This window comes from Bidens hawaiensis, unplaced genomic scaffold, assembly GCF_021521415.1.
Source record: "Bidens hawaiensis isolate Kalapana, Puna unplaced genomic scaffold, B.hawaiensis_p1.1 tig00000702_1, whole genome shotgun sequence".
NCBI lineage: Eukaryota > Viridiplantae > Streptophyta > Magnoliopsida > Asterales > Asteraceae > Bidens > Bidens hawaiensis.
In genome coordinates, this window is record NW_027491042.1 from 2,747,530 (window position 1) to 2,761,956 (window position 14,427).

A 14,427-nucleotide genomic window follows, 5' to 3' on the forward strand; every position below is an offset into this window, starting at 1 on the left:
TTAAAGATAATAATTAAAACACAGATTACATCATTGTGTCTTTATGCTTAACATTTGTCTTTTTTACTTATCATTGTATTTTAGTCATTGTAATCAACATTCATTTAAGTTGAGACAAATAGTATTATGTTCATGGCGTATTACGTTCAAGTCATTGTGTAATATGTAGATTCCATTGTGTTTTACGTTTCAGGTCATTGTGTTATATGTATTTACCATTGTGTCTTACGTTTCAGACCATTGTGTTATATGTATTCATTATCGTGTTTTACGTTTCGGGTTATTGTGTAATATATATTCATCATTGTGTTTTATGTATTCGATAATTCTTTGGTATTTTCCTTATATTTACATAGTATTACACAATTGTGTTATTAGTATTTAAAAATCACAATGATCAGTTGAAAGACACGATGACGAAAAAAACACATTGACAAACAGAAAGACACAATGATGAAAAAAGATACAATGGTAAGAAAATGAAATAAGTTTTTTTATTTTTATATAACAAAATCATATTCATATTAAAGATAAAAAAACGCTTGTTATTATGGTGAATTTTAATTTAAGAAAAATATCATATGAAAAAGTTATAGACGTTAAAAAATGATGGGGGAATTAACATGTGACTTGCGTATATAGAGATAAAATGTTACTATTACTTTTATACATTTTTTCCTTTGATCCCTATATGACACATGTCAATTAATTATGGCTTCTTACACTTCTCATTTTTGTTGCACTTTGTATCACACATAAATATACGAAACTTTGATAGTAAAATTAAAAACCCACATATTGGTTACCACATATAAATATACGAAAGGGGCAATTTTATAGAATAGTAACCAAATTTCAAAAGTGTTAAAATTAGGTCATTCAACTTTAAAAAATGTTCCAATTAACTCACTCAACTTTCATATTTTATTAAATTAAAGATTTTAACATGCTTTTTTAGCGTTTTTCTTTTTTGTTTCACATAAGAAATTTTTTTATCTTTTTTTTATGTTGACGTTGAGTGGCGACGTGGATTTTATTTTTTATTTTTGAAATTTAATATAATTAACGTCTTTTAATTTTTTTAAAATATAACTACATATATTGCAAATTCCGACCCCCACATCTTATCCTCTATTTCTTTCTTAACACACAAAAAAATCGGTGAGACTCGATTTGAAGATTTAGTGACCCGATTTAAAAAAAATATACATGAGTAACTTAATTGAAACACTTTTAAAAGTTGATTAATATTCTAAAAGATATTCTCTCAAATTAAAAGTAACAGAAGTTTGATGGCATAATTCAAAGGGCCAATAGGTAAGTGTTATCGGTTCAATTCAAAACTTAAAACTTTGAAAATTATACATATTATATATGTATATCAATATCACTAATTTTGTTAACTAAAATTAGTTTATCCACTTCATTATTTATATAATAATTAAATCAAACATTTAAATCTCTTTAATAAAAATATTTCTACAATAAAAAAAATAACACAATATGCTATATAAATTGTTATACTATGTTATGTTATTTTACGACACAATTATCTAGTTTTAAATAGAGTGAGTACATGACTAAAGAAATTACATAGTGTAGTTATATGTGAAGGTATGGAATGATATTTTGAGGGATGTGTTATTCATACACCTTTTATAGGGTGTGTATATATAGATAAGGTGTGTGTTAAGAGGGTGTATGAATAATCAAAAAAGGTGTATAAATAACCATTGTTTATTTTGATTACAAAAAACATGTTGTCATGTCATGTTACATGATGTTGATATGATCAGTACCTCGCCATTACTTCATATGGTCCTCAATTTTAGACCATGGATCGTACATAATAAATAGCTGATATGATTATATATGAATGTCATGTTAAGTGAACAACAACCACGTGTTATTTTTACTTTCACAAGGGTAAAAGGGTAAAATAATAATCTATTGTTGACTTTTCATTGGTGTATTAAAAATGCGAGTAACTTTTATTATACGTTGTTAATTTCCACAAAAATTATACCAGAACATCGACCATTTTCTATGTTATTTTGAGTATGGTATCGTTGTACTAAGAAACCATCCCTTTTTTACAAGTGTGTTGAACTAGGTGCAAACTATAGCATCAGGAAATTTTGTAACAGTGCATCAAGAATCTTTTAAAGTGGGGTATTTACGATAGCTAGTTTTCAGAGCGTTAGACCACGTTTAAGCTTAGATTTCAAATAACAACAAAGAATCCTTCTATAATTTCCGAAGTGTCTATTCCAAAAATGAAAATGGGACCATATGAGTCACATGATAATATTAACATGATGATCTCTCACTTTGTAAATATATATACTGGCATTCTACCTTTGAGTCACGACCACCCTCCTCCAGTACAATGACAGGCCACCGGAAAAACAAAATCTTGATTGTTGCTTATCCGAAACAAGGCCATATTAACCCGTCCCTCTGTTTCGCCAACCGCCTCCTTAAGTTGGGTGTCAATGTCACCTTCTCCACCAGCATCTCTGCCATACGAAGCATTCACATAGAAACCAGCCACCACGGCCTAACCTTTGCTCCATTTTCCGATGGCCATGACCATGGCCAACAAGCAACTACCACCTTGCAACAATTCATCTCAGACTTTGCTACCAATGGTTCTTGTGCAGTCGGTGAAATCATTAGCTCTGCAGATGCAGCAGGCCAACCGTTTGATCATTTAGTCTACACAACAGCCGTACCGTGGGCAGCAAAGGTGGCCAATGCCTATGGTCTGGAAGCGACTCTCCTCTGGTGCCAACCAGCCACTGTCTTGGTTATCTATTATTACTATTTTAATGGCTATGAAGGTTTGATATCTGCTAACAACAATAATCCAACATTTCGAATCAATTTACCTGGACTTCCATCGTTAACCGTCGCTGATTTGCCGTCCTTTATGTCGTCATCCTGCCCCGAGGAACTGACTTTTGTTCTGGAATTAATGAAAGAACATATTGATGTACTCAAAATATCACCAAGACTACTGGTAAACACTTTTGGCAAACTTGAAATGGAGTCCATCAGAGCAATTGAAAAACTTGTGATGCTTCCGGTTGGACCCCGAAGAAGATTACATCAAATGGCTAAACACAAAGCCGAAATCATCGGTTGTGTATGTTTCATTTGGAAGCATGTCCACTTTATCCTTAGATCAGGCCGAGGAGATTGCATCTGGTTTGCTTGAAAGTGGGCGGCCATTTTAATGGGTGATAAGAGAGCCAAGGGGCGAACTTGAGCATGATAGAGGTACTTAAAAAGCAAGGTATGATAGTGGGTTGGTGTTCTCAGGTGGAGGTATTGAACCACCAAGCAATTGGATGTTTTGTGACGCGTTGTGGGTGGAATTCGACGTTGGAGGCCGGTGTTCCAACTGTTGCCTTTCCGCAGTGGAAAATGACTGGTGACGGTTTGGAAAAGAGGTATTAGGGTGAAAAGGAGGGAGGTAGATGGAATGGTGGAAGGGAAGGAGATTAAGAGGTGTGTGGAAATGGTGATGGGAGATGCAGAGATAAGAAGAAATGTGGAGAGATGGAGGGAGTTGGCAAGAGAAGCTCTCAATACTAGCGGATCTGCAAGCTTTCTTGGATGAGGCTTGAAATAAGATATGTTGTTGTATAACCGGAAGTTTCTTATTATCTTTTGTTTTCTTATTTAAGTGTATATTATATTGGCATGGGATATTAAAATAACTCTCTTTTTGGATGATAACAGATAAAAGTCCCAAGAGAAATTGTTGGTAATCAAAGAGCAAACAGAGTTGAACAATGTGAACAAGACATTGAAACACAAACTTGAAAATTTGATTATGTTTACATTCGATGCCCATCGATCTATAGGTATATTAACAGGGCCGCCATGAGAATTCATGTGTTCTGGCTGAGCCGAAAACAAATATGTCCCTTAAACCATGACGTACTAAATAATGTAAATAGTTTTTTTAACGACGATTAAAGTTATGTCAATAAACACAACAATTAGCAAAATAATGACATTAAAATGATTTTATGACATAATGAATATGCTAATAGCTCACCGAGCATTTGTCAAGCTCTCCGAACATTCTTGGTAGCAATTTGTGAATCAACTATTTGTAGCTCATGCTCTCTAATATTCTGTTAGCTATCATCGCCAACCCGCTAAGTTTTTCTTAGGACATCGTGGATTGTTAATAATATTTCAATAACTTCAATTTCGAAAAACTCCATTCTGCAGATGCTACCATGATTGTTGGCGGTCAAAGTCGATGTTGTTATTATACTATCTATTCGTTTCATTTTTTTTATTTATTTAACTTTTGTTGATTAATTAAAAGTAATATGTTTTTTTTTCAATTTTTAATGGGTCTATAAGTAATTAAAAAAAGTACGTATAAAAAGTGTTCGCATATTATAGATATAGTAAGATTATAAGTGTTTGGGTATTTGAGTATCATTACAGAACTGCTAAATTATTTAAGAACTTGAAGAAACCTTTGAAAATTAACGTTTTTTGTAAAAAAATTTGTATGTTAATGTTATTTGAGTGTAGCTTTATCATTTTTTATATCTATACTTACGAGTTCAGTTTTGAAAATTAATTTTTATACATATCTATGTTTTGTTTTATACTTATGTAAATTTCTTAGTACATAAATTTTACACATATGTAAACTTGTGATTAATATATGTAATCAAAATTTTTTATATAAAATATGATAAAACTACTCTTAAATAATGTTAATATATAAAAAAAAATTAAAAAAACGTTTGGTTGTATAGAGTTCCTAATAGTTCTTAACTTTTTTAGAGTTCTTAAATGATACTAACCATATATATATATATATATATATATATATATATATATATATATATTACAACGAGAATTATTAAAAGTTTTTGTGCCGCTTAGAAAAAACGTACCCCGGTTGGGCGCCCACGTCACCCGGCCTTTGAGCCACCCATGGGTGTATATACAATTCCAATAGGCACCTTCTAAACTAACACGTCGTTTTGAAGTAAACCCAATTACACTTCTTAATTACAACGCAGAAGTTTGACTCGAAACATACTTAATACTAGCGACACAAGACTACGTGATTTGTGAGCCAGTTAATCAGAAAATGATGTTACGTCAATGTCACGTAGGCTAGTAAAACATTAACTACGTATTTTTTCTTTCCTTTTTGACATTCATGATTCATGCTTGAAATGTCCAAGTTTGTTACATTTGGAGCATCTTATGTGATATATTTTTTTCTAAAGGACTTGATTAATACTATTATTCTTCCATGGCTTCCAAATTTTTTGTCAACAATTCTTTTATTTTCTTAAGTTGAATTCTCAAGAATGCAAAATTCACTTCTACGCATGTCTACCTCTTTAATTTTGTTCTTGGTGCGTTACACAAAAGCCTTCCAACGACATTTGGAATGGCATTGTACTAAGACCAAAAATTGCTCGATCACATCAACAATCCGAATGAACTTCTATGGAACCGAGTAGTTTTTGGACAATTTCTTTGTGTTTGGACTCAACCATTTTCTGAGTTTTCTTCTTCTCACTCTTAATAGATTGACTACCATTGGTTTCGTATTTGACTTTGATTTCAACTTTACTAGTATTGGATTTGATGGATATCTACCTTTAACTATGATTAATTTGATATCAGTTTTTAGTTTCAGAATAAATCAATTCACCTTAGTTTGATATCAACTTTAACAGTTTTAGATCTAACTAATCAAGTTTAGTTTGATATCAACATTAACAGTTTAGGATCAAACTAATAAACCTTTTGTTAATGTTGGAAACGATGCACAACCTTTCGAAACCAACTGTTTCAATACCGACAGTACACGTACTGGTGTTTATTGTTATTATTATTTTATCACAAGGTGAATCAAAACCAACTGTTTGAATCAAGAATAGTACAAATGTGTTTGGTTACAAGGCAAATCAAAACAAATTTTGGTCTCCACAAACAACAATACACACGTGTTTTTCGGTTGCCAAAACAAATTAAACCAACTGCTCTAAACACAATGGTACACATGTTTATCGATCACAGAGTGAATCAAAATAACTTTTTTAACCAATAATAATATGTGGGTTTCGGTTGCGCATGCCAAAACTGATTGTTCGTCTCCACCAAGAACAATACACTAGTTTTTGGTTGCCTAAACAAATCAAACCAACTATTCTTAATATTTCTCTTGTTTTTCTTTGCTAAAAACACCCAACACATCTTGAATCAAAAAACCAGAAACCCTCAATATTTCAATTTCAAACCGGGTTTGTGATATGAAAAAATAAAAAATCCTTCTTCATCGGGCTTCTAGCTTGATCACAACCTCTCGTGTAACTCATTTCTTTAACCAATCTCTATGAAATTACTCTTTATTTCCGTGTTACCATAATACACAACCCACAGTCACACAAACACCTTTGTTCTTCCATGTTCTAGGATTAGAGCAAAAAAAAACAAACAGAGCACTGAAAATCAATCTTTGATATCTTGATTGAAGATCAATGAACTTGATTTTGATTTGAAACTTGATTTTAAAATCAAAATGAAAAATCAAATTTGTGAATGTTGGGTTGATCATCATAACCCAAAAACAAAAAACAAAGTAGAGCCACAGCCCTTTTTCTTCTTCTTCTTCTTGATCAAGAAATTGGTAGCGTGGTGTATTACCCCTCCAAATGATCAGATTCTTGATCATTCTTTGAATTGCTTATGGTCTGGTCGATTGATTTCTTGGAGATATGCTCTTGATCAAACTCAACTCAAAATAAATGGATGCTCTCCCTTCAATCCTTTCTAATGAAAACTATTTTTAATTCAGTTGATTGATTTACACTACTATTAGTGGTTTATTCTATCGGTTTCTGGTGCCTCTACCTATGTTATTTATTGATTGATGATATTAACATGTTAATAAAGAAATTTTTAAACAACAAACGTTCTTGGTCGATTTCATAAATAACACCACTCGAATACCACAGTTTGCATACAAGTTTGACCCTAAACATACTTTATAATAAAGACATGCAAGCATGCAGATCCAGTAAATAGTAGCACCATATGAAGATCCATGGATTCTCCTTCATCACACCTTCGGGGTTAGAAGAAGACTCGACCACAAGACTTAGCCAACTCTTCAGGCACAATGCACTTTTTGTTTCTTTATCGTCCGTTAGGCACAATGCACCGTATGTTTCTTTATAGCCCGTTAGCTCTAACAAGGTTGCAAAAGTTGCTATGCGGACCTTAGGCGGCCAACTGAGGAGTAGGGTGTAATCGAGGAGTACTTAGACATGGTAAATATAAAGTAAATTAATTTTTGGATATTAATATATGTCAAGTATCTGAACTTTATTAGTATTTATAACAAAATAGGTGAATATCAATATAAATATGAGAAATACATTTTTAAATAATAAATTATTCTTAAAATTGCTAATCATTTATTTAAAAAGATATTTGTTCTTAAATATGATGGAATACTAATTATGGTTTATTTTTTAAGTTAAAATCGGCTCAAGTTCATCAACTAGATGTGATTCTGGCTAAGGTTGACCACCTTTGATAGATTCATAGTAACTAGGCAGAGTTAAAGAAACTCGCCTCAATGAGCTACCTTGTAGAAAGTACACGACCTTGTAAACCTACTTTTGCAACATTAACTCTAAGCCCAAATTTCATTAACCCAATTTATGACCCACGAATCAAACAAGAAATTAAGAATCCCAAGTGAAAAAGTTTTGCCTCAGGTGCTCCATCCACCTTCATCATGCCAAGCTTGTCATAAGTCTTCAGAAGAAGGGCTAGGGCTTATTTACTGATCATTCACTTACATGGGTGCAATGCAACGAGTTACAACTCCAAAGCCTGTGTGACATTTCTTCTTCCTTGTATAGATTAGACGAGCAAAAGTTAGATATGATAGATGCCCCTCTGGGAAATGATGTGTGAACATGTATACTGTAACCCGTCTCGTGACCCGACGAAATTACTAACACCAGATGGAATGATACCCTCTATCAATGAACGCCAGATGGATATCGAGTTGAATAACACATGTCTTGTTGTTGAGGTTCCACCGATCATTGTGCGCTTTAAGTTGAATAATTCGCATATACCCGATAACTGCTAGCTTACCACTTAATCAACACATGGACAAGACGAAGCCCATCTTGTTCACTATTGAATCAAAAATCAGATCTGAACCACATCATTTCGTACACCACATTTCAACACCTAGGATCCCACGAATTACATCCACTACGCCACCGCCAGTTCCTCGTCAAAGCCCAAAGAGGGACAACCCAAAGCTGGAAACTTGGAACTAGGTTACAATCACGTCATTACCATTACCATTAAACCTTCCCTCATTAGCTACATATGTAAGGCCCCGCTACCGGTGCCCTACATTTGGTGTTGAATTTACTCATAAACACGGTTCTAAATATCATAGTTAATTAAAACTTTCGCGGAATAATATAAAACATCAACTGTCATTACAAACATTCATCATATTGTTTTTAAAACATAACTTAAACATGTCCTTTAGTTCAAAACATAACAAATGGATCTTCAGATGCCAGCTTCTTTATTCTACCGCCATGTGTCCCCACTCAAGCCAGCTGCCTCATTCTACTCACCTGCGTGCATACTAAAAGTCAGCTACGCTGAGTGAGTTCTAGTTAATCACATAACATACAATACGCACACTTACCTTCCATTATGCATCCGGAGACACATAATAATTATGTTACTATTTTACTTTCATTACATGACTTCATACATACATACATACATACTTTATTACTTTCATACTATATATTTACTGTCCTTTCTATCTTAGATATTATTAGGGTCTGATCCCTTCCTTTTCTATCTCAGATATCTCAGATATTATTAGGGTCTGATCCCTTTCTTGTCTATCTCAGATATTATTAGGGTCTGATCCCTCTTTACTTCTCTATCTCAGATATTATTAGGGTATGATCCCTTTCTTCTCTATCTCAGATATTTTTATGGTCTGATCCCTTACTTCTTCATCTTCGTACATTCTGTCTTTACGTACTCGTAACATACATAATATTCTTTACTCTTTCATACACATTCATACATACATCTATCATTCACACCCATCTATCATATACATATCTCCCTTGTCAATACGTGCAATATCCGAAGATCGTTCACGTACCGACAAGCTTTCGATCACATTCAAGATATACATAATTAACATATAAATCATGCATGGCATACACTTACCATTTAAGGTAAGTGTATTAACTATTACATCGAGTATGCACACAGCCCCGAAAACATAACAAGGAAATGGGGCTAGAAACTCACCTGAATGCGGTTACGTTCACCGTTTATGGTAATCCCCTTCTTGAGCTGTGCACGACTAACTGTATAACAATTACACGTATCAATTATCCATCACTACCCATATCGCGTCTCTAGTCTAATTATAACCCTCAACGGACGGGGGTCTGGGGGCAGCGCCCCTGGCAGCGAGGTCTAGGGGCGGCAGCCCCTAGTAGGGTCCAAGGGGCAGAGCCCCTGGCTGGGGTCGAACACATTTCCATTAACTGTCGTAACACATTTTCCATTAGGATTTTAAATCATTATTTAATTCTCTATCTCTTCGCCATAACGAATTAAGCCTAATTCGTTAGCCAATTCGTTACATCACAATCTAGTTCGTTAACTGATTCGTCGTCTGATCAACATCTGATTCGTCACTCCAATTCGTTATCTGAACAAGACCTGATTCGTTACCTTATTCTTAACGAATTAGCGAGTAACGAATCACCTGGTTCGCTGTCTGGTTCGTCATTTAGGCATAACGAATTGGTGAACTGATTCGTTGTTTGGTCATAGCGAATTGGTGAACTAATTCGTTATCTGATCGTAACGAACTGGGATAATCAATTCGCTACCATATCTTAACGAATTGCACAATCTTATCCAGACTTTGACTCATGGGGTCAAAGTAAAAATCGTCAAGAACACCCACAGTCAACCTAAACCAGATCTGCAATTAAACCCTCAAATCTTAACGAAACATCTCGATTTGGGCATCAATGAACTCGGAATTCCAGCGCCAACAAACCCTAACCATCAAATCGGCCAAACATCAATGTTTAAGGGGTGCGATTTATGTGTATATATTACGGGTATTTCAAACTAACAATTAGCCTATCAAACTGTAACGGATTTTACTACGGATTAGTTCGTTGGACTCGTTTTCATCACATTCACACCGATCTAGGACCTCCTAAATGAATCCGAACATAGATGAATGATTTATAGATATAAACGTACCTTAAACTAGCCGAACTATGAACACGAGCTGGTCCTTGTTGTTGTTTTGGTTCTTCACGACGATATAGCATCAACAAGCTCGGCTCCTCGTCTTTGGATCTTGGTTCGGGTTTGTGTGTGTTTTCCCAAAGTGTAGGCTATGGTGTAGAGATGGATAGAAAATGGAGAGGATTAGGGTTTAAGGGGTATTTATACTCCCTTAAGCCCATGGACCTAAGGCCCATTCCATTTCTTATTTCATCTACTAAAGTCCAAGCCCAACCGTGTACAGTTTATTATCTAAACCGATAAATGACACAATGCAAAATAACGAAATTTATTTTATTATTATATCCAAAAGTAGGATGTTACAATATATTACCTTGTAGAGTGCAACCCAAAACCCCAAAGGTCATCTCGATGGTCCTCTAGTATCGTATGAATGAAGATTACATAATCTCTCTTTTCAATTCGCCCCTCTTATGATTAGCCCACACAAGAGATGCTCAATCTTATCTCTATTTCCAATCCGATGGCCCCACTTATCTAATTTATATTGAGATGATCCCATTATTGACCACCTTTAGTCTCTTTACAGAACCAACTACACCCTCATCATGTTTTATACTCCATTTGATAACTTTTGAATCTGACTGGCTTTGATCTCCGGTTGGAGGGATAGTAGATGTTATTAAAGATGATGATGAAGGCATACACTGAATGTCATAATCAAAACCCATCTTGGCATACATATGAATAACCTTCATGGATTGAAGTTCTTCTTCTTCAACCAGCCTCCTTATCTTGGCTTGCAAGGCTAACTTCTTTGCCTTAATCCCATCTTGTGATGATAAAAGGATTAGAGCAGTACTTTGGATTTTATTTTGCCTTTTGGGGAGTTTGATTCAAGATAAGGATTTTGGCTCAGGGTATTTTCTTGGATTCTTCTTTCTTTCTTGTATAAGATCCCTCCCTATAAGCTACCCTAAGCTTATCAATCCCCCACTTTGAAGTTTCTCTCCTTGAATGGAAATTAGCCTCAGCTAATTCCATTATCATTATAAGGATTTCTCTCTCATTCTCCTCACTGATTCTTTCTTTTATAACATCCCAATCAGGTTCAGGATGATCCTGATTAGGGTCTTATTCAAAAAGTCTCTTTATTCAGCCTGAAGTTCGTAATAAGTCCTACCTCTAAAATTGTAGATAGAGACCTTATACTTAGCATGCTCTTGAAGACATAAAAGATCAACTTTCTTTGCTTCTATCAATAGTTTTTTGTCTGCTACAAATATTTTAGTGACAGTCAAGCTTCATTCACAAGCTTGTTGTTCTAGATCTCTTGTTTTCAGAAGCTCTTGTTGATATACCCTTCCAGCTTCTTCATTAGACATGATCCTTGCAGCCTCTGTTAAAGTTCTTGCAGCATCTGTTAAAGTTCTTGCCGCATCTTGCTCTTGATGAGTTATCAGGTCTTCAACATTTCTAGGCTTGAACTTTTTGGCATGAGGAGATGGTGGTGAATCATTTTAGGCAATATTAGCTTATTTATTTCAAACTACTGTTAGAAGCCTTTTGATGAGCAGACTTTGACTTCAAGGTGTCATCAACCTTTGAAATAGTTGCTAGTTATTGTGGAACCTTTGGTGCAACAACAGTCTCTGAAACTACTGTTGGTTTTTGTGGAGCACCAGTAGTTTGTTGAATGTCAGCAGCATCAACAGTTTGAAAAATTGTTGGTCTTGTATCATCTGTTGGTGAAACAACTGTTTGGGCATCAGTACTTTGGGAAACTACTGGTATATCTTCTGATTCATCATCTATTTGAGTAACAGATGGTCTTTGTTTACTCTTTCCTCCCTTTCTACCACTTTGAGACATGGACTTTAGTCTCTTAGTCTTTGATGAGCTTGTTTCATCAGGCTTTTCCCTAAGTTGCTTGACTAAAGCCCTTGTCCTTTGCCTCATTTTCTTTTCTCAACATCTCTTTCAACCGTGCAACATCTTCAGCATGTTTATTAGCTGATTTATCCGGTTTCTTATCAGTTTCTTTTTGAGAGGCTTCAAGATTATTCTCCCCCTTTTTAGCTTCAGCAACAGCTTTAGCTTGCTCTTTAAACCAAGAGGCAGGATGAACTATTCCAATAAGCTCTGCCAGTTGATTTATTTATTCAACCATTTGTTTCCTTAACTCACTTGCAAGAGTATTTAAGGACTTTCTGAGCATTGTGGTGTCTGTGTTGACTTTAGTTTGTAACATTTTGAATTGAGTAGTGAGAAAGGATTGTAGCTTAGTATACTTTGTGGAAGAGGTGGTTATACCCTCTGGTATGCTAAAGCTTTGAGTGGCTGGTGGCTATTTAGTGACTATCTGGTGGATGCAGGATTGAAATCCACTCTGTATGGACGCCAACAATTGGGCGTGATCTGGGGTTGTTGTACTTGAGATTGATTCATGTTTGTGATGAGCTTTTTGAGCTGCAAGACATCATGTCCCAAACTTTTGATTTGATTCGTCAATTCCTCAATGATTTTTGTATCAACTAACTTAATAGTCTCATACACAGACATGTTATCATTAGTTTTACCTACCCAAACAGTTTTATTTGAAACAAGATTAGGATTTTCATCTAGAACTTGTTTAGATGCCCCCTTTGTCTTGGTACTAAGGACTTCCAACTGGTGTTGCTGTAAGAATATCATCAGTTGTTGCCAGGATAGGAGTCTTAGTACCTAAACTATTTTCCAACTGAGAAATACTTATTTCAACAGTTGTAGTAGTTGCCCCTAATCCCATATCCGAGTCACTTGTAGTGATAGGGATATTGTCCTCATCTATCTCTAGGTTCGTATCAACCTCCTGAACTACCTTTTTGGTTTTCTTTGGGGGTTTGGATTTTGTTGACTTCTTAGATGATGGTCTTTTGGTGGTAGGTGTGGATTTCAAAGTTCTAAGCTAAGAACTTGGATCACCTAGAGTAGTGGTCTCTTTTTCTGTGAATGCTGTTATAGAAGCATCATCAGTTTGGACAGGTTCCTCCTTATCAACCAAGCTTGGTGATTTGGAGTCCTTCAATCTCGCAAAATTCTCATTACTGAGACTTTGAATTGTGATGGATGTTCCATGAATTTAATCAGATTTTGGTAATATCTTCATGAGATATACCATAACGAACCCGGAAACATCAAAAACGGTTCTCCCTTGGGAGCAGTCATTGCTATTACATTATTATAAAATCAATAAAGAGTGATTTTGAAAAGCGGTAATCTTCACTGGTAAGAATGGAATATACACAATTTTAAACATTTAAAGGAAACTCATTCCGGCTTGTGGATTTACAAGACATACACTGAAGCAGAGTATGAAACAAGAATTTCATTGAAAGCGGGGGGGGGGGGGGGGGTTTGTAAAGTGTGACTTTTTCAGTTGAAGCCAAGTAACCCCTTTCAATAAAATCTGTCTTCGGAGTTTGTGTTGCAAATTTTTTAGAAAAATCATCATCATATAAGTCCAAGTGTTATGAAAGGAGTGGTGATAATAAAATTACCTCGGACTTACCTACCTTTGATTTGATAAACAAAGGCGTCTTGTTGTTAATGTCATACTTGATTGATGCGTTTTTCCAGAAGTAATTAAGTCTTTTGGGGTAAAGATTAGGATCAATCGTCAAGATATTGTGAAATTTACTACTAATGATTCTCCCGATGATAGTATCATACTCTGGATAGTTAGCGTTGGTGATAAGATATGGCAACCAATTGTGAGGTTTTTTGAATTGAAGGATTCTAGGGTTTTGTGCCATAGTTACAGAGTATGTGTAGATGATGATGGTAGAAAGCAAGTTGTGTGATTGAACTGTGACAAGATGAGGTTTACTATAGGCAAAAGCTTTTTTTGGAATTAAGAAAGATGATTATGGAAGGTAATATATGGTTTGCGAAGGATTGGGTGGTTTTAGAAAGTGGGTGGTTAAAATTCATGGATAATACCACTATTCTATTGAAACAACGACTAGTAAATCCAAACACCTGTTGAAAAAATGAAACTGTTGCTTGTCTTTGATCAGTAGTTTTGAATAAAACTGATCAGTT

General features: G+C 34.9%; 1 pseudogene; it reads left to right on the plus strand.

Annotated features, from left to right (window-relative positions):
- The first annotated feature begins 2,366 nt into the window (after positions 1–2,366).
- LOC143532601 (UDP-glycosyltransferase 75C1 pseudogene) lies at positions 2,367–3,632 on the plus strand (annotated as a pseudogene).
- The last annotated feature ends 10,795 nt before the right edge of the window (positions 3,633–14,427 follow it).